Here is a 27,952-nt window from a genome sequence, read left to right as displayed (position 1 = left end):
ATAACAGAGCAGTTTCTCAGAAAGCTTCTTTCCAGATTTCATCTGAGGATATTTCCTTTTTCACCACAGCCCTCTATGGCCTTCCAAATATCACTTTGCCAATTCCACAAGAACTGTCTTAGCGAAAGGCTTCTTGAGGGGAAAGCTGTAACTCTGTGAGATGATTTCACAGAACACAAAGAAGTTTCTCAGAAAGCTTCTTTCTCTTTGTTATCGGAGGATATTTCCTTTGGCTCTATAGTCTTCAAAGGGATGGGAAATATCTGTTCTCAGATTCCACAGAAATAAAGCTTGCAAAGAGATCCACGAAATTGAGATGTAACGCTGTGAGATGAATTAAGAGAACACTAAGCAGTTTCTCAGAGAGCTTCTTTCCAGATTTCATCTGAGGATATTTCCTTTTTCACCATAGCCCTCTATGGCGTTCCAAATATCACTTTACCAATTCCACAAGAACTGTCTTAGCGAAAGTCTTCTTGAAGGGAAAGCTGTAACTCTGTGAGATGATTTCACAGAACACGTAGAAGTTTCTCAGAAAGCTTCTTTCTCTTTGTTATCGGAGGATATTTCCTTTGGCCCTATAGTCTTCAAAGGGATCCGAAATATCTGTTCTCAGATTCCACAGAAATTAGGCTAGCAAAGAGATCCACGAAATACAGATGTAACTCTGTGAGATGAATTAACAGAACACTAAGCAGTTTCTCAGAAAGCTTCTTTCCAGATTTAATCTGAGGATATTTCCTTTTTCACCATAGCCCTCTATGGCGTTCCAAATATCACTTTGCCAATTCCACAAGAACGGTCTTAGCGAAAGGCTTCTTGAGGGGAAAGCTGTAACTCTGTGAGATGATTTCACAGAATACAAAGAAGTTTCTCAGAAAGCTTCTTTCTCTTTGTTATCGGAGGATATTTCCTTTGGCCCTATAGTCTTCAAAGGGATCCGAAATATCTGTTCTCAGATTCCACAGAAATAAAGCTAGCAAAGAGATCCACGAAATACAGATGTAACTCTGTGAGATGAATGAAAAGAACACTAAACAGTTTCTCGGAAAGCTTCTTTCCAGATTTCATCTGAGGATATTTCCTTTTTCACCATAGCCCTCAAAGGGCTTCCAAATATCACTTTGCCAATTCCACAAGAACTGTCTTAGCGAAAGGCTTCTTGAGGGGAAAGCTGTAACTCTGTGAGATGATTTCACGGAACACAAAGAAGTTTCTCAGAAAGCTTCTTTCTCTTTGTTATCGGAGGCTATTTCCTTTGGCCCTATAGTCTTCAAAGGGATCCGAAATATCTGTACTCAGATTCCACAGAAATAAGGCTAGCAAAGAGATGCACGAAATACAGATGTAACTCTGTGAGATGAATTAACAGAACACTAAGAAGTTTCTCAGAAAGCTTCTTTCCAGATTTCATCTGAGGATATTTCCTTTTTCACAATGGCCCTCTATGGGCTCCCAAATATCACTTTGCCAATTCCACAAGAACTGTCTTAGTGAAAGGCTTCTTGAGGGGAAAGCTGTAACTCTGTGAGATGATTTCACAGAACACAAAGAAGTTTCTCAGAAAGCTTCTTTCTCTTTGTTATCGGAGGATATTTCCTTTGGCCCTATAGTCTTCAAAGGGATCCGAAATATCTGTTCTCAGATTCCACAGAAATAAGGCTAGCAAACAGATCCACGAAATACAGATGTAACTCTGTGAGTGGAAGTCATATATAACAGAGCAGTTTCTCAGAAAGCTTCTTTCCAGATTTCATATGAGGATATTTGCTTTTTCACCATAGCCCTCTATGGCCTTCCAAATATCACTTTGACAATTCCACAAGAACTGTCTTAGCGAAAGGCTTTTGGAGGGGAAAGCTGTAACTCTGTGAGATGATTTCACAGAACACAAAGAAGTTTCTCAGAAAGATTCTTTCTCTTTGTTATCGGAGGATATTTCCTTTGGCCCTATAGTCTTCTAAGGGTTCCGAAATATCTGTTCTCAGATTCCACAGAAATAAGGCTAGCAAAGAGATCCACGAAATACAGATGTAACTCTGTGAGTGGAAGTCACATATAACAGAGCAGTTTCTCAGAAAGCTTCTTTCCAGATTTCATCTGAGGATATTTCCTTTTTCACCATAGCCCTCTATGGCCTTCCAAATATCACTTTGCCAATTCCACAAGAACTGTCTTAGCGAAAGACTTCTTGAGGGGAAAGCTGTAACTCTGTGAGATGATTTCACAGAACACAAGGAAGTTTCTCAGAAAGCTTTTTCTCTTTGTTATCGGAGGATATTTCCTTTGGCCCTATAGTCTTCAAAGGGATCCGAAATATCTGTTCTCAGATTCCACAGAAATAAGGCTAGCAAAGAGTACCACGAAATACAGATGTAACTCTGTGAAATGAATTAACAGAACACTAAGCAGTTTCTCAGAAAGCATCTTTCCAGATTTCATCTGAGTATATTTCCTTTTTCGCCATAGCCTTCTATGGCGTTCCAAATAACACTTTGCCAATTCCACAAGAACTGTCTTAGTAAAAGGCATCTTGAGGGGAAAGCTGTAACTCTGTGAGATGATTTCACAGAACACAAAGAAGTTTCTCAGAAAGCTTCTTTCTCTTTGTTATCGGAGGATATTTCCTTTGGCTCTATAGTCTTCAAAGGGATGGGAAATATCTGTTCTCAGATTCCACAGAAATAAAGCTAGCAAAGAGATCCACGAAATAGAGATGTAACGCTGTGAGATGAATTAAGAGAACACTAAGTAGTTTCTCAGAGAGCTTCTTTCCAGATTTCATCTGAGGATATTTCCTTTTTCACCATAGCCCTCTATGGCGTTCCAAATATCACTTTGCCAATTCCACAAGAACTGTCTTAGCGAAAGGCTTCTTGAGGGGAAAGCTGTAACTCTGTGAGATGATTTCACAGAACACGTAGAAGTTTCTCAGAAAGCTTCTTTCTCTTTGTTATCGGAGGATATTTCCTTTGGCCCTATAGTCTTCAAAGGGATCCGAAATATCTGTTCTCAGATTCCACAGAAATTAGGCTAGCAAAGAGATCCACGAAATACAGATGTAACTCTGTGAGATGAATTAACAGAACACTAAGCAGTTTCTCAGAAAGCTTCTTTCCAGATTTCATCTGAGGATATTTCCTTTTTCACCATAGCCCTCTATGGCGTTCCAAATATCACTTTGCCAATTCCACAAGAACTGTCTTAGCGAAAGGCTTCTTGAGGGGAAAGCTGTAACTCTGTGAGATGATTTCACAGAACACAAAGAAGTTTCTCAGAAAGCTTCTTTCTCTTTGTTATCGGAGGATATTTCCTTTGGCCCTATAGTCTTCAAAGGGATCCGAAATATCTGTTCTCAGATTCCACAGAAATAAGGCTAGCAAACAGATCCACGAAATACAGATGTAACTCTGTGAGATGAATGAAAAGAACATTAAGCAGTTTCTCGGAAAGCTTCTTTCCAGATTTCATCTGAGGATATTTCCTTTTTCACCATAGCCCTCAATGGGCTTCCAAATATCACTTTGCCAATTCCACAAGAACTGTCTTAGCGAAAGGCTTCTTGAGGGGAAAGCTGTAACTCTGTGAGATGATTTCACGGAACACAAAGAAGTTTCTCAGAAAGCTTCTTTCTCTTTGTTATCGGAGGATATTTCCTTTGGCCCTATAGTCTTCAAAGGGATCCGAAATATCTGTTCTCAGATTCCACAGAAATAAGGCTAGCAAAGAGATCCACGAAATACAGATGTAACTCTGTGAGATGAATTAACAGAACACTAAGAAGTTTCTCAGAAAGCTTCTTTCCAGATTTCATCTGAGGATATTTCCTTTTTCACCATGGCCCTCTATGGCCTTCCAAATATCACTTTGCCAATTCCACAAGAACTGTCTTAGCGAAAGGCTTCTTGAGGGGAAAGCTGTAACTCTGTGAGATGATTTCACAGAACACAAAGAAGTTTCTCAGAAAGCTTCTTTCTCTTTGTTATCGGAGGATATTTCCTTTGGCCCTATAGTCTTCAAAGGGATCCGAAATATCTGTTCTCAGATTCCACAGAAATAAGGCTAGCAAAGAGATCCACGAAATACAGATGTAACTCTCTGAGTGGAAGTCACATATAACAGAGCAGTTTCTCAGAAAGCTTCTTTCCAGATTTCATATGAGGATATTTCCTTTTTCACCATAGCCCTCTAGGGCGTTCCAAATATCACTTTGCCAATTCCACAAGAACTGTCTTACCGAAAGGCTTCTTGAGGGGAAAGCTGTAACTCTGTGAGATGATTTCACAGAACACAAAGAAGTTTCTCAGAAAGCTTCTTTCTCTTTGTTATCGGAGGATATTTCCTTTGGCCCTATAGTCTTCAAAGGGATCCGAAATATCTGTTCTCAGATTCCACAGAAATAAGGCTAGCAAAGAGATCCACGAAATACAAATGTAACTCTGTGAGATGAATTCACAGAACCCTAAGCAGTTTCTCAGAAAGCTTCTTTCCAGATTTCATCTGAGGATATTTCCTTTTTCACCATAGCCCTCTATGGCGTTCCAAATATCACTTTGCCAATTCCACAAGAACTGTCTTAGTGAAAGGCTTCTTGAGGGGAAAGCTGTAACTCTGTGAGATGATTTCACAGAACACAAAGAAGTTTCTCAGAAAGCTTCTTTCTCTTTGTTATCGGAGGATATTTCCTTTGGCTCTATAGTCTTCAAAGGGATGGGAAATATGTGTTCTCAGATTCCACAGAAATAAGGCTATCAAAGAGATCCACGAAATACAGATGTAACTCTGTGAGATGAATTAACAGAACACTAAGCAGTTTCTCAGTAAGCTTCTTTCCAGATTTCATCTGAGGATATTTCCTTTTTCACCGTAGCCCTCTATGGGCTTCCAAATATCACTTTGCCATTTCCACAAGAACTGTCTTAGCGAAAGGCTTCTTGAGGGGAAAGCTGTAACTCTGTGAGATGATTTCACAGAACACAAAGAAGTTTCTCAGAAAGCTTCTTTCTCTTTGTTATCGGAGGATATTACCTTTGGCCCTATAGTATTCAAAGGGATCCGAAATATCTGTTCTCAGATTCCACAGAAATAAGGCTAGCAAAGAGATCCACGAAATACAGATGTAACTCTGTGAGTGGAAGTCACATATAACAGAGCAGTTTCTCAGAAAGCTTCTTTCCAGATTTCATATGAGGATGTTTCCTTTTTCACCATAGCCCTCTACGGCGTTCCAAATATCACCTTGCCAATTCCAAAAGAACTGTCTTAGCGAAAGGCTTCTTGAGGGGAAAGCTGTAACTCTGTGAGATGATTTCACAGAACACAAAGAAGTTTCTCAGAAAGCTTCTTTCTCTTTGTTATCGGAGGATATTTCCTTTGGCCCTATAGTCTTCAAAGGGATCCGAAATATCTGTTCTCAGATTCCACAGAAATAAGGCTAGCAAAGAGATCCACGAAATAGAGATGTAACGCTGTGAGATGAATTAACAGAACACTAAGCAGTTTCTCAGAGAGATTCTTACCAGATTTCATCTGAGGATATTTCCTTTTTCACCATAGCCCTCTATGGCGTTCCAAATATCACTTTACCAATTCCACAAGAACTGTCTTAGCGAAAGGCTTCTTGAGGGGAAAGCTGTAACTCTGTGAGATGATTTCACAGAACACAAAGAAGTTTCTCAGAAAGGTTCTTTCTCTTTGTTATCGGAGGATATTTCCTTGGGCCCTATAGTCTTCAATGGGATCCGAAATATCTGTTCTCAGATTCCATAGAAATAAGGCTAGCAAAGAGATCCACGAAATACAGATGTAACTCTGTGAGATGAATTAACAGAACACTAAGCAGTTTCTCAGAAAGCTTCTTTCCAGATTTCATCTGAGGATATTTCCTTTTTCACCATAGCCCTCTATGGCCTTCCAAATATCACTTTGCCAATTCCACAAGAACTGTCTTAGTGAAAGGCTTCTTGAGGGGAAAGCTGTAACTCTGTGAGATGATTTCACAGAACACGTAGAAGTTTCTCAGAAAGCTTCTTTCTCTTTGTTATCGGAGGATATTTCCTTTGGCCCTATAGTCTTCAAAGGGATCCGAAATATCTGTTCTCAGATTCCACAGAAATAACGTTAGCAAAGAGATCCACGAAATACAGATATAACTCTGTGAGATGAATGAAAAGAACACTAAGCAGTTTCTCGAAAAGCTTCTTTCCAGATTTCATCTGAGGATATTTCCTTTTTCACCATAGCCCTCAATGGGCTTCCAAATATCACTTTGCCAATTCCACAAGAACTGTCTTAGCGAAAGGCTTCTTGAGGGGAAAGCTGTAACTCTGTGAGATGATTTCACGGAACACAAAGAAGTTTCTCAGAATGCTTCTTTCTCTTTGTTATCGGAGGATATTACCTTTGTCCCTATAGTCTTCAAAGGGATCCGAAATATCTGTTCTCAGATTCCACAGAAATAAGGCTAGCAAAGAGATCCATGAAATACAGATGTAACTCTGTGAGATGAATTAACAGAACACTAAGAAGTTTCTCAGAAAACTTCTTTAAAGATTTCATCTGAGGATATTGACTTTTTTACCATAGCCCTCTATGGCCTTCCAAATATCACTTTGCCAATTCCACAAGAACTGTCTTAGCGAAAGGCTTCTTGAGGGGAAAGCTGTAACTCTGTGAGATGATTTCACAGAACACAAAGAAGTTTCTCAGAAAGCTTCTTTCTCTTTGTTATCGGAGGATATTTCCTTTGGCCCTATAGTCTTCAAAGGATCCGAAATATCTGTTCTCAGATTCCACAGAAATAAGGCTAGCAAACAGATCCACGAAATACAGATGTAACTCTGTGAGTGGAAGTCACATATGACAGAGCAGTTTCTCAGAAAGCTTCTTTCCAGATTTCATATGAGGATATTTCCTTTTTCACCATAGCCCTCTAGGGCGTTCCAAATATCACTTTGCCAATTCCACAAGAACTGTCTTAGCGAAAGGCTTCTTGAGGGGAAAGCTGTAACTCTGTGAGATGATTTCACAGAACACAAAGAAGTTTCTCAGAAAGCTTCTTTCTCTTTGTTATCGGAGGATATTTCCTTTGGCCCTATAGTCTTCAAAGGGATGGGAAATACCTGTTCTCAGATTCCACAGAAATAAGGCTAGCAAAGAGATCCACGAAATACAAATGTAACTCTGTGAGATGAATTCACAGAACCCTAAGCAGTTTCTCAGAAAGCTTCTTTCCAGATTTCATCTGAGGATATTTCCTTTTTCACCATAGCCCTCTATGGCGTTCCAAATATCACTTTGCCAATTCCACAAGAACTGTCTTAGGGAAAGGCTTCTTGAGGGGAAAGCTGTAACTCTGTGAGATGATTTCACAGAACACAAAGATGTTTCTCAGAAAGCTTCTTTCTCTTTGTTATCGGAGGATATTTCCTTTGGCTCTATAGTCTTCAAAGGGATGGGAAATATGTGTTCTCAGATTCCACAGAAATAAGGCTATCAAAGAGATCCACGAAATACAGATGTAACTCTGTGAGATGAATTAACAGAACACTAAGCAGTTTCTCAGAAAGCTTCTTTCCAGATTTCATCTGAGGATATTTCCTTTTTCACCATTGCCCTCTATGGGCTTCCAAATATCACTTTGCCATTTCCACAAGAACTGTCTTAGCGAAAGGCTTCTTGAGGGGAAAGCTGTAACTCTGTGAGATGATTTCACAGAACACAAAGAAGTTTCTCAGAAAGCTTCTTTCTCTTTGTTATCGGAGGATATTTCCTTTGGCCCTATAGTCTTCAAAGGGATCCGAAATATCTGTTCTCAGATTCCACAGAAATAAGGCTAGCAAAGAGATCCACGAAATACAGATGTAACTCTGTGAGATGAATTAACATAACACTAAGCAGTTTCTGAGAAAGCTTCTTTCCAGATTTCATCTGAGGGTATTTCCTTTTTCACCGTAGCCCTCTATGGGCTTCCAAATATCACTTTGCCAATTCCACAAGAACTGTCTTAGCGAAAGGCTTCTTGAGGGGAACGCTGTAAGTCTGGGAGATGATTTCAGAGAACACAAAGAAGTTTCTCAGAAAGCTTCTTTCTCTTTGTTATCGGAGGATATTTCCTTTGGCCCTATAGTCTTCAAAGGGATCCGAAATATCTGTTCTCAGATTCCACAGAAATTAGGCTAGCAAAGAGATCCACGAAATACAGATGTAACTCTGTGAGATGAATTAACAGAACACTAAGCAGTTTCTCAGAAAGCTTCTTTCCAGATTTCATCTGAGGTTATTTCCTTTTTCACCATAGCCCTCTATGGCCTTCCAAATATCACTTTGCCAATTCCACAAGAACTGTCTTAGCGAAAGGCTTCTTGAGGGGAAAGCTGTAACTCTGTGAGATGATTTCACAGAACACAAAGAAGTTTCTCAGAAAGTTTCTTTCTCTTTGTTATCGGAGGATATTTCCTTTGGCCCTATAGTCTTCAAAGGGATCCAAAATATCTGTTCTCAGATTCCACAGAAATAATGCTAGCAAAGAGATCCACGAAATACAGATGTAACTCTGTGAGATGAATGAAAAGAACTCTAAGGAGTTTCTCGGAAAGCTTCTTTCCAGATTTCATCTGAGGATATTTCCTTTTTCACCGTAGCCCTCAATGGGCTTCCAAATATCACTTTGCCAATTCCACAAGAACTGTCTTAGCGAAAGGATTCTTGAGGGGAAAGCTGTAACTCTGTGAGATGATTTCACAGAACACAAAGAAGTTTCTCAGAAAGCTTCTTTCTCTTTGTTTTCGGAGGATATTTCCTTTGGCCCTATAGTCTTCAAAGGGATCCGAAATATCTGTTCTCAGATTCCACAGAAATAAGGCTAGCAAAGAGATCCACGAAATACAGATGTAACTCTGTGAGTTTAAGTCACATATAACAGAGCAGTTTCTCAGAAAGCTTCTTTCCAGATTTCATCTGAGGATATTTCCTTTTTCACCATAGCCCTCTAGGGCGTTCCAAATATCACTTTGCCAATTCCACAAGAACTGTCTTAGCGAAAGGCTTCTTGAGGGGAAAGCTGTAACTCTGTGAGATGATTTCACAGAACACAAAGAAGTTTCTCAGAAAGCTTCTTTCTCTTTGTTATCGGAGGATATTTCCTTTGGCCCTATAGTCTTCAAAGGGATCCGAAATATCTGTTCTCAGATTCCACAGAAATAAGGCTAGCAAACAGATCCACGAAATACAGATGTAACTCTGTGAGATGAATGAAAAGAACATTAAGCAGTTTCTCGGAAAGCTTCTTTCCAGATTTCATCTGAGGATATTTCCTTTTTCACCATAGCCCTCAATGGGCTTCCAAATATCACTTTGCCAATTCCACAAGAACTGTCTTAGCGAAAGGCTTCTTGAGGGGAAAGCTGTAACTCTGTGAGATGATTTCACGGAACACAAAGAAGTTTCTCAGAAAGCTTCTTTCTCTTTGTTATCGGAGGATATTTCCTTTGGCCCTATAGTCTTCAAAGGGATCCGAAATATCTGTTCTCAGATTCCACAGAAATAAGGCTAGCAAAGAGATCCACGAAATACAGATGTAACTCTGTGAGATGAATTAACAGAACACTAAGAAGTTTCTCAGAAAGCTTCTTTCCAGATTTCATCTGAGGATATTTCCTTTTTCACCATGGCCCTCTATGGCCTTCCAAATATCACTTTGCCAATTCCACAAGAACTGTCTTAGCGAAAGGCTTCTTGAGGGGAAAGCTGTAACTCTGTGAGATGATTTCACAGAACACAAAGAAGTTTCTCAGAAAGCTTCTTTCTCTTTGTTATCGGAGGATATTTCCTTTGGCCCTATAGTCTTCAAAGGGATCCGAAATATCTGTTCTCAGATTCCACAGAAATAAGGCTAGCAAAGAGATCCACGAAATACAGATGTAACTCTCTGAGTGGAAGTCACATATAACAGATCAGTTTCTCAGAAAGCTTCTTTCCAGATTTCATATGAGGATATTTCCTTTTTCACCATAGCCCTCTAGGGCGTTCCAAATATCACTTTGCCAATTCCACAAGAACTGTCTTACCGAAAGGCTTCTTGAGGGGAAAGCTGTAACTCTGTGAGATGATTTCACAGAACACAAAGAAGTTTCTCAGAAAGCTTCTTTCTCTTTGTTATCGGAGGATATTTCCTTTGGCCCTATAGTCTTCAAAGGGATCCGAAATATCTGTTCTCAGATTCCACAGAAATAAGGCTAGCAAAGAGATCCACGAAATACAAATGTAACTCTGTGAGATGAATTCACAGAACCCTAAGCAGTTTCTCAGAAAGCTTCTTTCCAGATTTCATCTGAGGATATTTCCTTTTTCACCATAGCCCTCTATGGCGTTCCAAATATCACTTTGCCAATTCCACAAGAACTGTCTTAGTGAAAGGCTTCTTGAGGGGAAAGCTGTAACTCTGTGAGATGATTTCACAGAACACAAAGAAGTTTCTCAGAAAGCTTCTTTCTCTTTGTTATCGGAGGATATTTCCTTTGGCTCTATAGTCTTCAAAGGGATGGGAAATATGTGTTCTCAGATTCCACAGAAATAAGGCTATCAAAGAGATCCACGAAATACAGATGTAACTCTGTGAGATGAATTAACAGAACACTAAGCAGTTTCTCAGTAAGCTTCTTTCCAGATTTCATCTGAGGATATTTCCTTTTTCACCGTAGCCCTCTATGGGCTTCCAAATATCACTTTGCCATTTCCACAAGAACTGTCTTAGCGAAAGGCTTCTTGAGGGGAAAGCTGTAACTCTGTGAGATGATTTCACAGAACACAAAGAAGTTTCTCAGAAAGCTTCTTTCTCTTTGTTATCAGAGGATATTTCCTTTGGCCCTATAGTATTCAAAGGGATCCGAAATATCTGTTCTCAGATTCCACAGAAATAAGGCTAGCAAAGAGATCCACGAAATACAGATGTAACTCTGTGAGTGGAAGTCACATATAACAGAGCAGTTTCTCAGAAAGCTTCTTTCCAGATTTCATATGAGGATGTTTCCTTTTTCACCATAGCCCTCTACGGCGTTCCAAATATCACCTTGCCAATTCCAAAAGAACTGTCTTAGCGAAAGGCTTCTTGAGGGGAAAGCTGTAACTCTGTGAGATGATTTCACAGAACACAAAGAAGTTTCTCAGAAAGCTTCTTTCTCTTTGTTATCGGAGGATATTTCCTTTGGCCCTATAGTCTTCAAAGGGATCCGAAATATCTGTTCTCAGATTCCACAGAAATAAGGCTAGCAAAGAGATCCACGAAATAGAGATGTAACGCTGTGAGATGAATTAACAGAACACTAAGCAGTTTCTCAGAGAGATTCTTACCAGATTTCATCTGAGGATATTTCCTTTTTCACCATAGCCCTCTATGGCGTTCCAAATATCACTTTACCAATTCCACAAGAACTGTCTTAGCGAAAGGCTTCTTGAGGGGAAAGCTGTAACTCTGTGAGATGATTTCACAGAACACAAAGAAGTTTCTCAGAAAGGTTCTTTCTCTTTGTTATCGGAGGATATTTCCTTTGGCCCTATAGTCTTCAATGGGATCCGAAATATCTGTTCTCAGATTCCATAGAAATAAGGCTAGCAAAGAGATCCACGAAATACAGATGTAACTCTGTGAGATGAATTAACAGAACACTAAGCAGTTTCTCAGAAAGCTTCTTTCCAGATTTCATCTGAGGATATTTCCTTTTTCACCATAGCCCTCTATGGCCTTCCAAATATCACTTTGCCAATTCCACAAGAACTGTCTTAGTGAAAGGCTTCTTGAGGGGAAAGCTGTAACTCTGTGAGATGATTTCACAGAACACGTAGAAGTTTCTCAGAAAGCTTCTTTCTCTTTGTTATCGGAGGATATTTCCTTTGGCCCTATAGTCTTCAAAGGGATCCGAAATATCTGTTCTCAGATTCCACAGAAATAACGTTAGCAAAGAGATCCACGAAATACAGATATAACTCTGTGAGATGAATGAAAAGAACACTAAGCAGTTTCTCGAAAAGCTTCTTTCCAGATTTCATCTGAGGATATTTCCTTTTTCACCATAGCCCTCAATGGGCTTCCAAATATCACTTTGCCAATTCCACAAGAACTGTCTTAGCGAAAGGCTTCTTGAGGGGAAAGCTGTAACTCTGTGAGATGATTTCACGGAACACAAAGAAGTTTCTCAGAATGCTTCTTTCTCTTTGTTATCGGAGGATATTACCTTTGTCCCTATAGTCTTCAAAGGGATCCGAAATATCTGTTCTCAGATTCCACAGAAATAAGGCTAGCAAAGAGATCCATGAAATACAGATGTAACTCTGTGAGATGAATTAACAGAACACTAAGAAGTTTCTCAGAAAACTTCTTTAAAGATTTCATCTGAGGATATTTCCTTTTTCACCATAGCCCTCTATGGCCTTCCAAATATCACTTTGCCAATTCCACAAGAACTGTCTTAGCGAAAGGCTTCTTGAGGGGAAAGCTGTAACTCTGTGAGATGATTTCACAGAACACAAAGAAGTTTCTCAGAAAGCTTCTTTCTCTTTGTTATCGGAGGATATTTCCTTTGGCCCTATAGTCTTCAAAGGATCCGAAATATCTGTTCTCAGATTCCACAGAAATAAGGCTAGCAAACAGATCCACGAAATACAGATGTAACTCTGTGAGTGGAAGTCACATATGACAGAGCAGTTTCTCAGAAAGCTTCTTTCCAGATTTCATATGAGGATATTTCCTTTTTCACCATAGCCCTCTAGGGCGTTCCAAATATCACTTTGCCAATTCCACAAGAACTGTCTTAGCGAAAGGCTTCTTGAGGGGAAAGCTGTAACTCTGTGAGATGATTTCACAGAACACAAAGAAGTTTCTCAGAAAGCTTCTTTCTCTTTGTTATCGGAGGATATTTCCTTTGGCCCTATAGTCTTCAAAGGGATGGGAAATACCTGGTCTCAGATTCCACAGAAATAAGGCTAGCAAAGAGATCCACGAAATACAAATGTAACTCTGTGAGATGAATTCACAGAACCCTAAGCAGTTTCTCAGAAAGCTTCTTTCCAGATTTCATCTGAGGATATTTCCTTTTTCACCATAGCCCTCTATGGCGTTCCAAATATCACTTTGCCAATTCCACAAGAACTGTCTTAGGGAAAGGCTTCTTGAGGGGAAAGCTGTAACTCTGTGAGATGATTTCACAGAACACAAAGATGTTTCTCAGAAAGCTTCTTTCTCTTTGTTATCGGAGGATATTTCCTTTGGCTCTATAGTCTTCAAAGGGATGGGAAATATGTGTTCTCAGATTCCACAGAAATAAGGCTATCAAAGAGATCCACGAAATACAGATGTAACTCTGTGAGATGAATTAACAGAACACTAAGCAGTTTCTCAGAAAGCTTCTTTCCAGATTTCATCTGAGGATATTTCCTTTTTCACCATTGCCCTCTATGGGCTTCCAAATATCACTTTGCCATTTCCACAAGAACTGTCTTAGCGAAAGGCTTCTTGAGGGGAAAGCTGTAACTCTGTGAGATGATTTCACAGAACACAAAGAAGTTTCTCAGAAAGCTTCTTTCTCTTTGTTATCGGAGGATATTTCTTTTGGCCCTATAGTATTCAAAGGGATCCGAAATATCTGTTCTCAGATTCCACAGAAATAATGCTAGCAAAGAGATCCACGAAATACAGATGTAACTCTGTGAGATGAATGAAAAGAACTCTAAGGAGTTTCTCGGAAAGCTTCCTTCCAGATTTCATCTGAGGATATTTCCTTTTTCACCGTAGCCCTCAATGGGCTTCCAAATATCACTTTGCCAATTCCACAAGAACTGTCTTAGCGAAAGGATTCTTGAGGGGAAAGCTGTAACTCTGTGAGATGATTTCACAGAACACAAAGAAGTTTCTCAGAAAGCTTCTTTCTCTTTGTTATCGGAGGATATTTCCTTTGGCCATATAGTCTTCAAATGGATCCGAAATATCTGTTCTCAGATTCCACAGAAATAAGGCTAGCAAAGAGATCCACGAAATACAGATGTAACTCTGTGAGATGAATTAACAGAACACTAAGAAGTTTCTCAGAAAGCTTCTTTCCAGATTTCATCTGAGGATATTTCCTTTTTCACCATAGCCCTCTATGGCCTTCCAAATATCACTTTGCCAATTCCACAAGAACTGTCTTTTCGAAAGGCTTCTTGAGGAGAAAGCTGTAACTCTGTGAGATGATTTCACAGAACACAAAGAAGTTTCTCAGAAAGCTTCTTTCTCTTTGTTTTCGGAGGATATTTCCTTTGGCCCTATAGTCTTCAAAGGGATCCGAAATATCTGTTCTCAGATTCCACAGAAATAAGGCTAGCAAAGAGATCCACGAAATACAGATGTAACTCTGTGAGTTTAAGTCACATATAACAGAGCAGTTTCTCAGAAAGCTTCTTTCCCGATTTCATCTGAGGATATTTCCTTTTTCACCATAGCCCTCTAGGGCGTTCCAAATATCACTTTGCCAATTCCACAAGAACTGTCTTAGCGAAAGGCTTCTTGAGGAGAAAGCTGTAACTCTGTGAGATGATTTCACAGAACACAAAGAAGTTTCTCAGAAAGCTTCTTTCTCTTTGTTATCGGAGGATATTTCCTTTGGCTCTATAGTCTTCAAAGGGATGGGAAATATGTGTTCTCAGATTCCACAGAAATAAGGCTAGCAAAGAGATCCACGAAATACAGATGTAACTCTGTGAGATGAATTATCAGAACACTAAGCAGTTTCTCAGAAAGCTTCTTTCCAGATTTCACATGAGGATATTTCCTTTTTCACCATAGCCCTCTTCGGCGTTCCAAATATCACCTTGCCAATTCCAGAAGAACTGTCTTAGCGAAAGGCTTCTTGAGGGGAAAGCTGTAACTCTGTGAGATGATTTCACAGAACACAAAGAAGTTTCTCAGAAAGCTTCTTTCTCTTTGTTATCGGAGGATATTTCCTTTGGCCCTATAGTCTTCAAAGGGATCCGAAATATCTGTTCTCAGATTCCACAGAAATAAGGCTAGCACAGAGATCCACGAAATACAGATGTAACTCTGTGAGATGAATTAACATAACACTAAGCAGTTTCTGAGAAAGCTTCTTTCCAGATTTCATCTGAGGATATTTCCTTTTTCACCATAGCCCTCTATGGGCTTCCAAATATCACTTTGCCAATTCCACAAGAACTGTCTTAGCGAAAGGCTTCTTGAGGGCAAAGCTGTAAGGCTGTGAGATGATTTCATAGAACACAAAGAAGTTTCTCAGAAAGCGTCTTTCTCTTTGTTATCGGAGGATATTTCCTTTGGCCCTATAGCCTTCAAAGGGATCCGAAATATCTGTTCTCAGATTCCACAGAAATAAGGCTACCAAAGAGATCCACGAGATACAGATGTAACTCTGGGAGTGGAAGTCACATATCACAGAGCAGTTTCTCAGAAAGCTTCTTTCCAGATTTCATCTGAAGATATTTCCTTTTTCACCATAGCCCTCTATGGCGTTCCAAATATCACTTTGCCAATTCCACAAAAAATGTCTTAGCGAAAGGCTTCTTGAGGGGAAAGCTGTAACTCTGTGAGATGATTTCACAGAACACAAAGAAGTTTCTCAGAAAGCTTCTTTCTCTTTGTTATCGGAGGATATTTCCTTTGGCCCTATAGTCTTCACAGGGATCCGAAATATCTGTTCTCAAATTCCACAGAAATAAGGCTAGCAAACAGATCCACGAAATACAGATGTAACTCTGTGAGATGAATTAACAGAACACTAAGCAGTTTCTCAGAAAGCTTCTTTCCAGATTTCATCTGAGGATATTTCCTTTTTCACCATAGCCCTCTATGGCATTCCAAATATCACTTTGCCAATTCCACAAGAACAGTCTTAGCGAAAGGCTTCTTGAGGGGAAAGCTGTAACTCTGTGAGATGATTTCACAGAACACAAAGAAGTTTCTCAGAAAGCTTCTTTCTCTTTGTTATCGGAGGATATTTCCTTTGGCCCTATAGTCTTCAAAGGGATCCGAAATATCTGTTCTCAGATTCCACAGAAATAAGGCTACCAAAGAGATCCACGAAATACAGATGTAACTCTGTGAGATGAATTAACAGAACACTAAGAAGTTTCTCAGAAATCTTCTTTCCAGATTTCATCTGAGGATATTTCCTTTTTCACCATAGCCCTCTATGGCCTTCCAAATATCACTTTGCCAATTCCACAAGAACTGTCTTAGCGAAAGGCTTCTTGAGGGGAAAGCTGTAACTCTGTGAGATGATTTCACAGAACACAAAGAAGTATCTCAGAAGGCTTCTTTCTCTTTGTTATCGGAGGATATTTCCTTTGGCCCTATAGTCTTCAAAGGGATCCGAAATATCTGTTCTCAGATTCCACAGAAATAAGGCTAGCAAACAGATCCACGAAATACAGATGTAACTCTGTGAGTGGAAGTCACATATAACAGAGCAGTTTCTCAGAAAGCTTCTTTCCAGATTTCATATGAGGATATTTCCTTTTTCACCATAGCCCTCTAGGGCGTTCCAAATATCACTTTGCCAATTCCACAAGAACTGTCTTAGTGAAAGGCTTCTTGAGGGGAAAGCTGTAACTCAGTGAGATGATTTCACAGAACACAAAGAAGTTTCTCAGAAAGCTTCTTTCTCTTTGTTATTGGAGGATATTTCCTTTGGCTCTATAGTCTTCAAAGGGATGGTAAATATGTGTTCTCAGATTCCACAGAAATAAGGCTATCAAAGAGATCCACGAAATACAGATGTAACTCTGTGAGATGAATTAACAGAACACTAAGCAGTTTCTCAGAAAGCTTCTTTCCAGATTTCTTCTGAGGATATTTCCTTTTTCAACGTAGCCCTCTATGGGCTTCCAAATATCACTTTGCCATTTCCACAAGAACTGTCTTAGCGAAAGGCTTCTTGAGGGGAAAGCTGTAACTCTGTGAGATGATTTCACAGAACACAAAGAAGTTTCTCAGAAAGCTTCTTTCTCTTTGTTATCGGAGGATATTTCCTTTGGCCCTATAGTCTTCAAAGGGATCCGAAATATATGTTCAGATTCCACAGAAATAAGGCTAGCAAAGAGATCCACGAAATACAGATGTAACTCTGTGAGATGAATTAACAGAACACTAAGCAGTTTCTCAGAAAGCTTCTTTCCAGATTTCATCTGAGGATATTTCCTTTTTCACCATAGCCCTCTATGGCCTTCCAAATATCACTTTGCCAATTCCACAAGAACTGTCTTAGCGAAAGGCTTCTTGAGGGGAAAGCTGTAACTCTGTGAGATGATTTCACAGAACACAAAGAAGTTTCTCAGAAAGCTTCTTTCTCTTTGTTATCGGAGGATATTTCCTTTGGCCCTATAGTCTTCTAAGGGTTCCGAAATATCTGTTCTCAGATTCCACAGAAATAAGGCTAGCAAAGAGATCCACGAAATACAGATGTAACTCTGTGAGTGGAAGTCACATATAACAGAGCAATTTCTCAGAAAGCTTCTTTCCAGATTTCATATGAGGATATTTCCTTTTTCACCATAGCCCTCTACGGCGTTCCAAATATCACTTTGCCAATTCCAGAAGAACTGTCTTAGCGAAAGGCTTCTTGAGGGGAAAGCTGTAACTCTGTGAGATGATTTCACAGAACACAAAGAAGTTTCTCAGAAAGCTTCTTTCTCTTTGTTATCGGAGGATATTTCCTTTGGCCCTATAGTCTTCAAAGGGAACCGAATTATCTGTTCTCAGATTCCACAGAAATAAGGCTAGCAAAGAGTACCACGAAATACAGATATAACTCTGTGAGAAGAATTAACAGAACACTAGCAGTTTCTCAGAAAGCATCTTTCCAGATTTCATCTGAGGATATTTCCTTTTTCGCCCTAGCCTTCTATGGCGTTCCAAATATCACTTTGCCAATTCCACAAGAACTGTCTTAGCGAAAGGCTTCTTGAGGGGAAAGCTGTAACTCTGTGAGATGACAGATTCCACAGAAATAAGGCTAGCAAAGAGATCCACGAAATACAGATGTAACTCTGTGAGATGAATGAAAAGAACACTAAGCAGTTTCTCAGAAAGCTTCTTTCCAGATTTCATCTGAGGATATTTCCTTTTTCACCATAGGCCTCTATGGCCTTCCAAATATCACTTTGCCAATTCCACAAGAACTGTCTTAGCGAAAGGCTTCTTGAGGGGAAAGCTGTAACTCTGTGAGATGATTTCACAGAACACAAAGAAGTTTCTCAGAAAGCTTCTTTCTCTTTGTTATCGGAGGATATTTCCTTTGGCCCTATAGTCTTCAAATGGATCCGAAATATCTCTTCTCAGATTCCACAGAAATAAGGCTAGCAAAGAGATCCACGAAATACAGATGTAACTCTCTGAGATGAATTAACAGAACACTAAGAAGTTTCTCAGAAAGCTTCTTTCCAGATTTCATCTGAGGATATTTCCTTTTTCACCATAGCCCTCTATGGCCTTCCAAATATCACATTGCCAATTCCACAAGAACTGTCTTATCGAAAGGCTTCTTGAGGAGAAAGCTGTAACTCTGTGAGATGATTTCACAGAACACAAAGAAGTTTCTCAGAAAGCTTCTTTCTCTTTGTTTTCGGAGGATATTTCCTTTGGCCCTATAGTCTTCAAAGGGATCCGAAATATCTGTTCTCAGATTCCACAGAAATAAGGCTAGCAAAGAGATCCACGAAATACAGATGTAACTCTGTGAGTTTAAGTCACATATAACAGAGCAGTTTCTCAGAAAGCTTCTTTCCAGATTTCATCTGAGGATATTTCCTTTTTCACCATAGCCCTATAGGGCGTTCCAAATATCACTTTGCCAATTCCACAGGAACTGTCTTAGCGAAAGGCTTCTTGAGGGGAAAGCTGTAACTCTGTGAGATGATTTCATAGAACACAAAGAAGTTTCTCAGAAAGCTTCTTTCTCTTTGTTATCGGAGGATATTTCCTTTGGCCCTATAGTCTTCAAAGGGATCCGAAATATCTGTTCTCAGATTCCACAGAAATAAGGCTAGCAAAGAGATCCACGAAATACAAATGTAACTCTGTGAGATGAATTCACAGAACCCTAAGCAGTTTCTCAGAAAGCTTCTTTCCAGATTTCATCTGAGGATATCTCCTTTTTCACCATAGCCCTCTACGGCGTTCCAAATATCACTTTGCCAATTCCACAAGAACTGTCTTAGTGAAAGGCTTCTTGAGGGGAAAGCTGTAACTCTGTGAGATGATTTCACAGAACACAAAGAAGTTTCTCAGAAAGCTTCTTTCTCTTTGTTATCGGAGGATATTTCCTTTGGCTCTATAGTCTTCAAAGGGATGGGAAATATGTGTTCTCAGATTCCACAGAAATAAGGCTATCAAAGAGATCCACGAAATACAGATGTAACTCTGTGAGATGAATTAACAGAACACTAAGCAGTTTCTCAGAAAGCTTCTTTCCAGATTTCATCTGAGGATATTTCCTTTTTCACCATAGCCCTCTATGGCATTCCATATATCACTTTGCCATTTCCACAAGAACTGTCTTAGCGAAAGGCTTCTTGAGGGGAAAGCTGTAACTCTGTGAGATGATTTCACAGAACACAAAGAAGTTTCTCAGAAAGCTTCTTTCTCTTTGTTATCGGAGGATATTTCCTTTGGCCCTATAGTCTTCGAAGGGATCCGAAATATCTGTTCTCAAATTCCACAGAAATAAGCCTAGCAAAGAGATCCACGAAATAAAGATGTAACTCTGTGAGTGGAAGTCACATATAACAGAGCAGTTTCTCAGAAAGCTTCTTTCCAGATTTCATATGAGGATATTTCCTTTTTCACCATAGCCCTCTTCGGCGTTCCAAATATCACCTTGCCAATTCCAGAAGAACTGTCTTAGCGAAAGGCTTCTTGAGGGGAAAGCTGTAACTCTGTGAGATGATTTCACAGAACACAAAGAAGTTTCTCAGAAAGCTTCTTTCTCTTTGTTATCGGAGGATATTTCCTTTGGCCCTATAGTCTTCCAAGGGATCCGAAATATCTGTTCTCAGATTCCACAGAAATAAGGCTAGCAAAGAGATCCCCGAAATACAGATGTAACTCTGTGAGATGAATTAACATAACACTAAGCAGTTTCTGAGAAAGCTTCTTTCCAGATTTCAACTGAGGATATTTCCTTTTTCACCATAGCCCTCTATGGGCTTCCAAATATCACTTTGCCAATTCCACAAGAACTGTCTTAGTGAAAGGCTTCTTGAGGGCAAAGCTGTAAGGCTGTGAGATGATTTCATAGAACACAAAGAAGTTTCTAACAAAGCGTCTTTCTCTTTGTTATCGGAGGATATTTCCTTTGGCCCTATAGTCTTCAAAGGGATCCGAAATGTCTGTTCTCAGATTCCACAGAAATAAGGCTACCAAAGAGATCCACGAGATACAGATGTAACTCTGGGAGTGGAAGTCACATATCACAGAGCAGTTTCTCAGAAAGCTTCTTTCCAGATTTCATCTGAAGATATTTCCTTTTTCACCATAGCCCTCTATGGCGTTCCAAATATCACTTTGCCAATTCCACAAAAAATGTCTTAGCGAAAGGCTTCTTGAGGGGAAAGCTGTAACTCTGTGAGATGATTTCACAGAACACAAAGAAGTTTCTCAGAAAGCTTCTTTCTCTTTGTTATCGGAGGATATTTCCTTTGGCCCTATAGTCTTCAAAGGGATCCGAAATATCTGTTCTCAAATTCCACAGAAATAAGGCTAGCAAACAGATCCACGAAATACAGATGTAACTCTGTGAGATGAATTAACAGAACACTAAGCAGTTTCTCAGAAAGCTTCTTTCCAGATTTCATCTGAGGATATTTCCTTTTTCACCATAGCCCTCTATGGCATTCCAAATATCACTTTGCCAATTCCACAAGAACAGTCTTAGCGAAAGGCTTCTTGAGGGGAAAGCTGTAACTCTGTGAGATGATTTCACAGAACACAAAGAAGTTTCTCAGAAAGCTTCTTTCTCTTTGTTATCGGAGGATATTTCCTTTGGCCCTATAGTCTTCAAAGGGATCCGAAATATCTGTTCTCGAATTCCACAGAAATAAGGCTAGGAAAGAGATCCACGAAATACAGATGTAACTCTGCAGGGTGAATTAACAGAACACTAAGAAGTTTCTCAGAAATCTTCTTTCCAGATTTCATCTGAGGATATTTCCTTTTTCACCATAGCCCTCTATGGCCTTCCAAATATCACTTTGCCAATTCCACAAGAACTGTCTTAGCGAAAGGCTTCTTGAGGGGAAAGCTGTAACTCTGTGAGATGATTTCACAGAACACAAAGAAGGATCTCAGAAGGCTTCTTTCTCTTTGTTATCGGAGGATATTTCCTTTGGCCCTATAGTCTTCAAAGGTATCCGAAATATCTGTTCTCAGATTCCACAGAAATAAGGCTAGCAAACAGATCCACGAAATACAGATGTAACTCTGTGAGTGGAAGTCACATATAACAGAGCAGTTTCTCAGAAAGCTTCTTTCCAGATTTCATATGAGGATATTTCCTTTTTCACCATAGCCCTCTAGGGCGTTCCAAATATCACTTTGCCAATTCCACAAGAACTGTCTTAGTGAAAGGCTTCTTGAGGGGAAAGCTGTAACTCTGTGAGATGATTTCACAGAACACAAAGAAGTTTCTCAGAAAGCTTCTTTCTCTTTGTTATCGGAGGATATTTCCTTTGGCTCTATAGTCTTCAAAGGGATGGGAAATATGTGTTCTCAGATTCCACAGAAATAAGGCTATCAAAGAGATCCACGAAATACAGATGTAACTCTGTGAGATGAATTAACAGAACACTAAGCAGTTTCTCAGAAAGCTTCTTTCCAGATTTCATCTGAGGATATTTCCTTTTTCACCGTAGCCCTCTAAGGGCTTCCAAATATCACTTTGCCATTTCCACAAGAACTGTCTTAGCGAAAGGCTTCTTGAGGGGAAAGCTGTAACTCTGTGAGATGATTTCACAGAACACAAAGAAGTTTCTCAGAAAGCTTCTTTCTCTTTGTTATCGGAGGATATTTCCTTTGGCCCTATAGTCTTCAAAGGGATCCGAAATATCTGTTCAGATTCCACAGAAATAAGGCTAGCAAAGAGATCCACGAAATACAGATGTAACTCTGTGAGATAAATTAACAGAACACTAAGCAGTTTCTCAGAAAGCTTCTTTCCAGATTTCATCTGAGGATATTTCCTTTTTCACCATAGCCCTCTACGGCCTTCCAAATATCACTTTGCCAATTCCACAAGAACTGTCTTAGCGAAAGGCTTCTTGAGGGGAAAGCTGTAACTCTGTGAGATGATTTCACAGAACACAAAGAAGTTTCTCAGAAAGCTTCTTTCTCTTTGTTATCGGAGGATATTTCCTTTGGCCCTATAGTCTTCTAAGGGTTCCGAAATATCTGTTCTCAGATTCCACAGAAATAAGGCTAGCAAAGAGATCCACGAAATACAGATGTAACTCTGTGAGTGGAAGTCACATATAACAGAGCAATTTCTCAGAAAGCTTCTTTCCAGATTTCATATGAGGATATTTCCTTTTTCACCATAGCCCTCTACGGCGTTCCAAATATCACTTTGCCAATTCCAGAAGAACTGTCTTAGCGAAAGGCTTCTTGAGGGGAAAGCTGTAACTCTGTGAGATGATTTCACAGAACACAAAGAAGTTTCTAAGAAAGCTTCTTTCTCTTTGTTATTGGAGGATATTTCCTTTGGCCCAATAGTCTTCAAAGGGAACCGAATTATCTTTTCTCAGATTCCACAGAAATAAGGCTAGCAAAGAGTACCACGAAATACAGATATAACTCTGTGAGAAGAATTAACAGAACACTAAGCAGTTTCTCAGAAAGCATCTTTCCAGATTTCATCTGAGGATATTTCCTTTTTCGCCATAGCCTTCTATGGCGTTCCAAATATCACTTTGCCAATTCCACAAGAACTGTCTTAGCGAAAGGCTTCTTGAGGGGAAAGCTGTAACTCTGTGAGATGACAGATTCCACAGAAATAAGGCTAGCAAAGAGATCCACGAAATACAGATGTAACTCTGTGAGATGAATTAACAGAACACTAAGCAGTTTCTCAGAAAGCTTCTTTCCAGATTTCATCTGAGGATATTTCCTTTTTCACCATTGCCCTCTATGGGCTTCCAAATATCAGTTTGCCATTTCCACAAGAACTGTCTTAGCGAAAGGCTTCTTAAGGGGAAAGCTGTAACTCTGTGAGATGATTTCACAGAACACGAAGAAGTTTCTCAGAAAGCTTATTTCTCTTTGTTATCGGAGGATATTTCCTTTGGCCCTATAGTATTCAAACGGATCCGAAATATCTGTTCTCAGATTCCACAGAAATAAGGCTAGCAAAGAGATCCACGAAATAGAGATGTAACTCTGTGAGTGGAAGTCACATATAACAGAGCAGTTTCTCAGAAAGCTTCTTTCCAGATTTCATATGAGGATATTTCCTTTTTCACCATATCCCTCTACGGCGTTCCAAATATCACCTTGCCAATTCCAGAAGAACTGTCTTAGCGAAAGGCTTCTTGAGGGGAAAGCTGTAACTCTGTGAGATGATTTCACAGAACACAAAGAAGTTTCTCAGAAAGCTTCTTTCTCTTTGTTATCGGAGGATATTTCCTTTGACCCTATAGTCTTCAAAGGGATCCGAAATATCTGTTCTCAGATTCCACAGAAATAAGGCTAGCAAAGAGATCCACGAAATACAGATGTAACTCTGTGAGATGAATTAACATAACACTAAGCAGTTTCTGAGAAAGCTTCTTTCCAGATTTCATCTGAGGATATTTCCTTTTTCACCATAGCCCTCTATGGGCTTCCAAATATCACTTTGCCAATTCCACAAGAACTGTCTTAACGAAAGGCTTCTTGAAGGGAAAGCTGTAAGTCTGGGAGATGATTTCAGAGAACACAAAGAAGTTTCTCAGAAAGCTTCTTTCTCTTTGTTATCGGAGGATATTTCCTTTGGCCCTATAGTCTTCAAAGGGATCCGAAATATCTGTTCTCAGATTCCACAGAAATTAGGCTAGCAAAGAGATCCACGAAATACAGATGTAACTCTGTGAGATGAATTAACAGAACACTAAGCAGTTTCTCAGAAAGCTTCTTTCCAGATTTCATCTGAGGATATTTCCTTTTTCACCATAGCCCTCTATGGCGTTCCAAATATCACTTTGCCAATTCCACAAGAACTGTCTTAGCGAAAGGCTTCTTGAGGGGAAAGCTGTAACTCTGTGAGATGATTTCACAGAACACAAAGAAGTTTCTCAGAAAGCTTCTTTCTCTTTGTTATCGGAGGATATTTCCTTTGGCCCTATAGTCTTCAAAGGGATCCGAAATATCCGTTCTCAGATTCCACAGATATAAGGCTAGCAAAGAGATCCACGAAATACAGATGTAACTCTGTGAGATGAATGAAAAGAACACTAAGGAGTTTCTCGGAAAGCTTCTTTCCAGATTTCATCTGAGGATATTTCCTTTTTCACCGTAGCCCTCAATGGGCTTCCAAATATCACTTTGCCAATTCCACAAGAACTGTCTTAGCGAAAGGCTTCTTGAGGGGAAAGCTGTAACTCTGTGAGATGATTTCACAGAACACAAAGAAGTTTTCAGAAAGCTTCTTTCTCTTTGTTATCGGAGGATATTTCCTTTGTCCCTATAGTCTTCAAATGGATCCGAAATATCTGTTCTCAGATTCCACAGAAATAAGGCTAGCAAAGAGATCCACGAAATACAGATGTAACTCTGTGAGATGAATTAACAGAACACTAAGAAGTTTCTCATAAAGCTTCTTTCCAGATTTCATCTGAGGATATTTCCTTTTTCACCATAGCCCTCTATGGCCTTCCAAATATCACTTTGCCAATTCCACAAGAACTGTCTTATCGAAAGGCTTCTTGAGGAGAAAGCTGTAACTCTGTGAGATGATTTCACAGAACACAAAGAAGTTTCTCAGAAAGCTTCTTTCTCTTTGTTTTCGGAGGATATTTCCTTTGGCCCTATAGTCTTCAAAGGGATCCGAAATATCTGTTCTCAGATTCCACAGAAATACGGCTAGCAAAGAGATCCACGAAATACAGATGTAACTCTGTGAGTTTAAGTCACATATAACAGAGCAGTTTCTCAGAAAGCTTCTTTCCAGATTTCATCTGAGGATATTTCCTTTTTCACCATAGCCCTCTAGGGCGTTCCAAATATCACTTTGCCAATTCCACAAGAACTGTCTTAGCGAAAGGCTTCTTGAGGGGAAAGCTGTAACTCTGTGAGATGATTTCATAGAACACAAAGAAGTTTCTCAGAAAGCTTCTTTCTCTTTGTTATCGGAGGATATTTCCTTTGGCCCTATAGTCTTCAAAGGGATCCGAAATATCTGTTCTCAGATTCCACAGAAATAAGGCTAGCAAAGAGATCCACGAAATACAAATGTAACTCTGTGAGATGAATTCACAGAACCCTAAGCAGTTTCTCAGAAAGCTTCTTTCCAGATTTCATCTGAGGATATTTCCTTTTTCACCTTAGCCCTCTATGGCGTTCCAAATATCACTTTGCCAATTCCACAAGAACTGTCTTAGTGAAAGGCTTCTTGAGGGGAAAGCTGTAACTCTGTGAGATGATTTCACAGAACACAAAGAAGTTTCTCAGAAAGCTTCTTTCTCTTTGTTATCGGAGGATATTTCCTTTGGCTCTATAGTCTTCAAAGGGATGGGAAATATGTGTTCTCAGATTCCACAGAAATAAGGCTATCAAAGAGATCCACGAAATACAGATGTAACTCTGTGAGATGAATTAACAGAACACTAAGCAGTTTCTCAGAAAGCTTCTTTCCAGATTTCATCTGAGGATATTTCCTTTTTCACCATAGCCCTCTATGGGCTTCCAAATATCACTTTGCCAATTCCACAAGAACTGTCTTAACGAAAGGCTTCTTGAAGGGAAAGCTGTAAGTCTGGGAGATGATTTCAGAGAACACAAAGAAGTTTCTCAGAAAGCTTCTTTCTCTTTGTTATCGGAGGATATTTCCTTTGGCCCTATAGTCTTCAAAGGGATCCGAAATATCTGTTCTCAGATTCCACAGAAATTAGGCTAGCAAAGAGATCCACGAAATACAGATGTAACTCTGTGAGATGAATTAACAGAACACTAAGCAGTTTCTCAGAAAGCTTCTTTCCAGATTTCATCTGAGGATATTTCCTTTTTCACCATAGCCCTCTATGGCGTTCCAAATATCACTTTGCCAATTCCACAACAACTGTCTTAGCGAAAGGCTTCTTGAGGGGAAAGCTGTAACTCTGTGAGATGATTTCACAGAACACAAAGAAGTTTCTCAGAAAGCTTCTTTCTCTTTGTTATCGGAGGATATTTCCTTTGGCCCTATAGTCTTCAAAGGGATCCGAAATATCCGTTCTCAGATTCCACAGATATAAGGCTAGCAAAGAGATCCACGAAATACAGATGTAACTCTGTGAGATGAATGAAAAGAACACTAAGGAGTTTCTCGGAAAGCTTCTTTCCAGATTTCATCTGAGGATATTTCCTTTTTCACCGTAGCCCTCAATGGGCTTCCAAATATCACTTTGCCAATTCCACAAGAACTGTCTTAGCGAAAGGCTTCTTGAGGGGAAAGCTGTAACTCTGTTAGATGATTTCACAGAACACAAAGAAGGATCTCAGAAGGCTTCTTTCTCTTTGTTATCGGAGGATATTTCCTTTGGCCCTATAGTCTTCAAAGGTATCCGAAATATCTGTTCTCAGATTCCACAGAAATAAGGCTAGCAAACAGATCCACGAAATACAGATGTAACTCTGTGAGTGGAAGTCACATATAACAGAGCAGTTTCTCAGAAAGCTTCTTTCCAGATTTCATATGAGGATATTTCCTTTTTCACCATAGCCCTCTAGGGCGTTCCAAATATCACTTTGCCAATTCCACAAGAACTGTCTTAGTGAAAGGCTTCTTGAGGGGAAAGCTGTAACTCTGTGAGATGATTTCACAGAACACAAAGAAGTTTCTCAGAAAGCTTCTTTCTCTTTGTTATCGGAGGATATTTCCTTTGGCTCTATAGTCTTCAAAGGGATGGGAAATATGTGTTCTCAGATTCCACAGAAATAAGGCTATCAAAGAGATCCACGAAATACAGATGTAACTCTGTGAGATGAATTAACAGAACACTAAGCAGTTTCTCAGAAAGCTTCCTTCCAGATTTCATCTGAGGATATTTCCTTTTTCACCGTAGCCCTCTAAGGGCTTCCAAATATCACTTTGCCATTTCCACAAGAACTGTCTTAGCGAAAGGCTTCTTGAGGGGAAAGCTGTAACTCTGTGAGATGATTTCACAGAACACAAAGAAGTTTCTCAGAAAGCTTCTTTCTCTTTGTTATCGGAGGATATTTCCTTTGGCCCTATAGTCTTCAAAGGGATCCGAAATATCTGTTTAGATTCCACAGAAATAAGGCTAGCAAAGAGATCCACGAAATACAGATGTAACTCTGTGAGATAAATTAACAGAACACTAAGCAGTTTCTCAGAAAGCTTCTTTCCAGATTTCATCTGAGGATATTTCCTTTTTCACCATAGCCCTCTACGGCCTTCCAAATATCACTTTGCCAATTCCACAAGAACTGTCTTAGCGAAAGGCTTCTTGAGGGGAAAGCTGTAACTCTGTGAGATGATTTCACAGAACACAAAGAAGTTTCTCAGAAAGCTTCTTTCTCTTTGTTATCGGAGGATATTTCCTTTGGCCCTATAGTCTTCTAAGGGTTCCGAAATATCTGTTCTCAGATTCCACAGAAATAAGGCTAGCAAAGAGATCCACGAAATACAGATGTAACTCTGTGAGTGGAAGTCACATATAACAGAGCAATTTCTCAGAAAGCTTCTTTCCAGATTTCATATGAGGA

This window comes from Macaca mulatta, chromosome 13 (assembly GCF_049350105.2).
Source record: "Macaca mulatta isolate MMU2019108-1 chromosome 13, T2T-MMU8v2.0, whole genome shotgun sequence".
Lineage (NCBI taxonomy): Eukaryota > Metazoa > Chordata > Mammalia > Primates > Cercopithecidae > Macaca > Macaca mulatta.
This window is presented reverse-complemented; position numbering follows the sequence as displayed.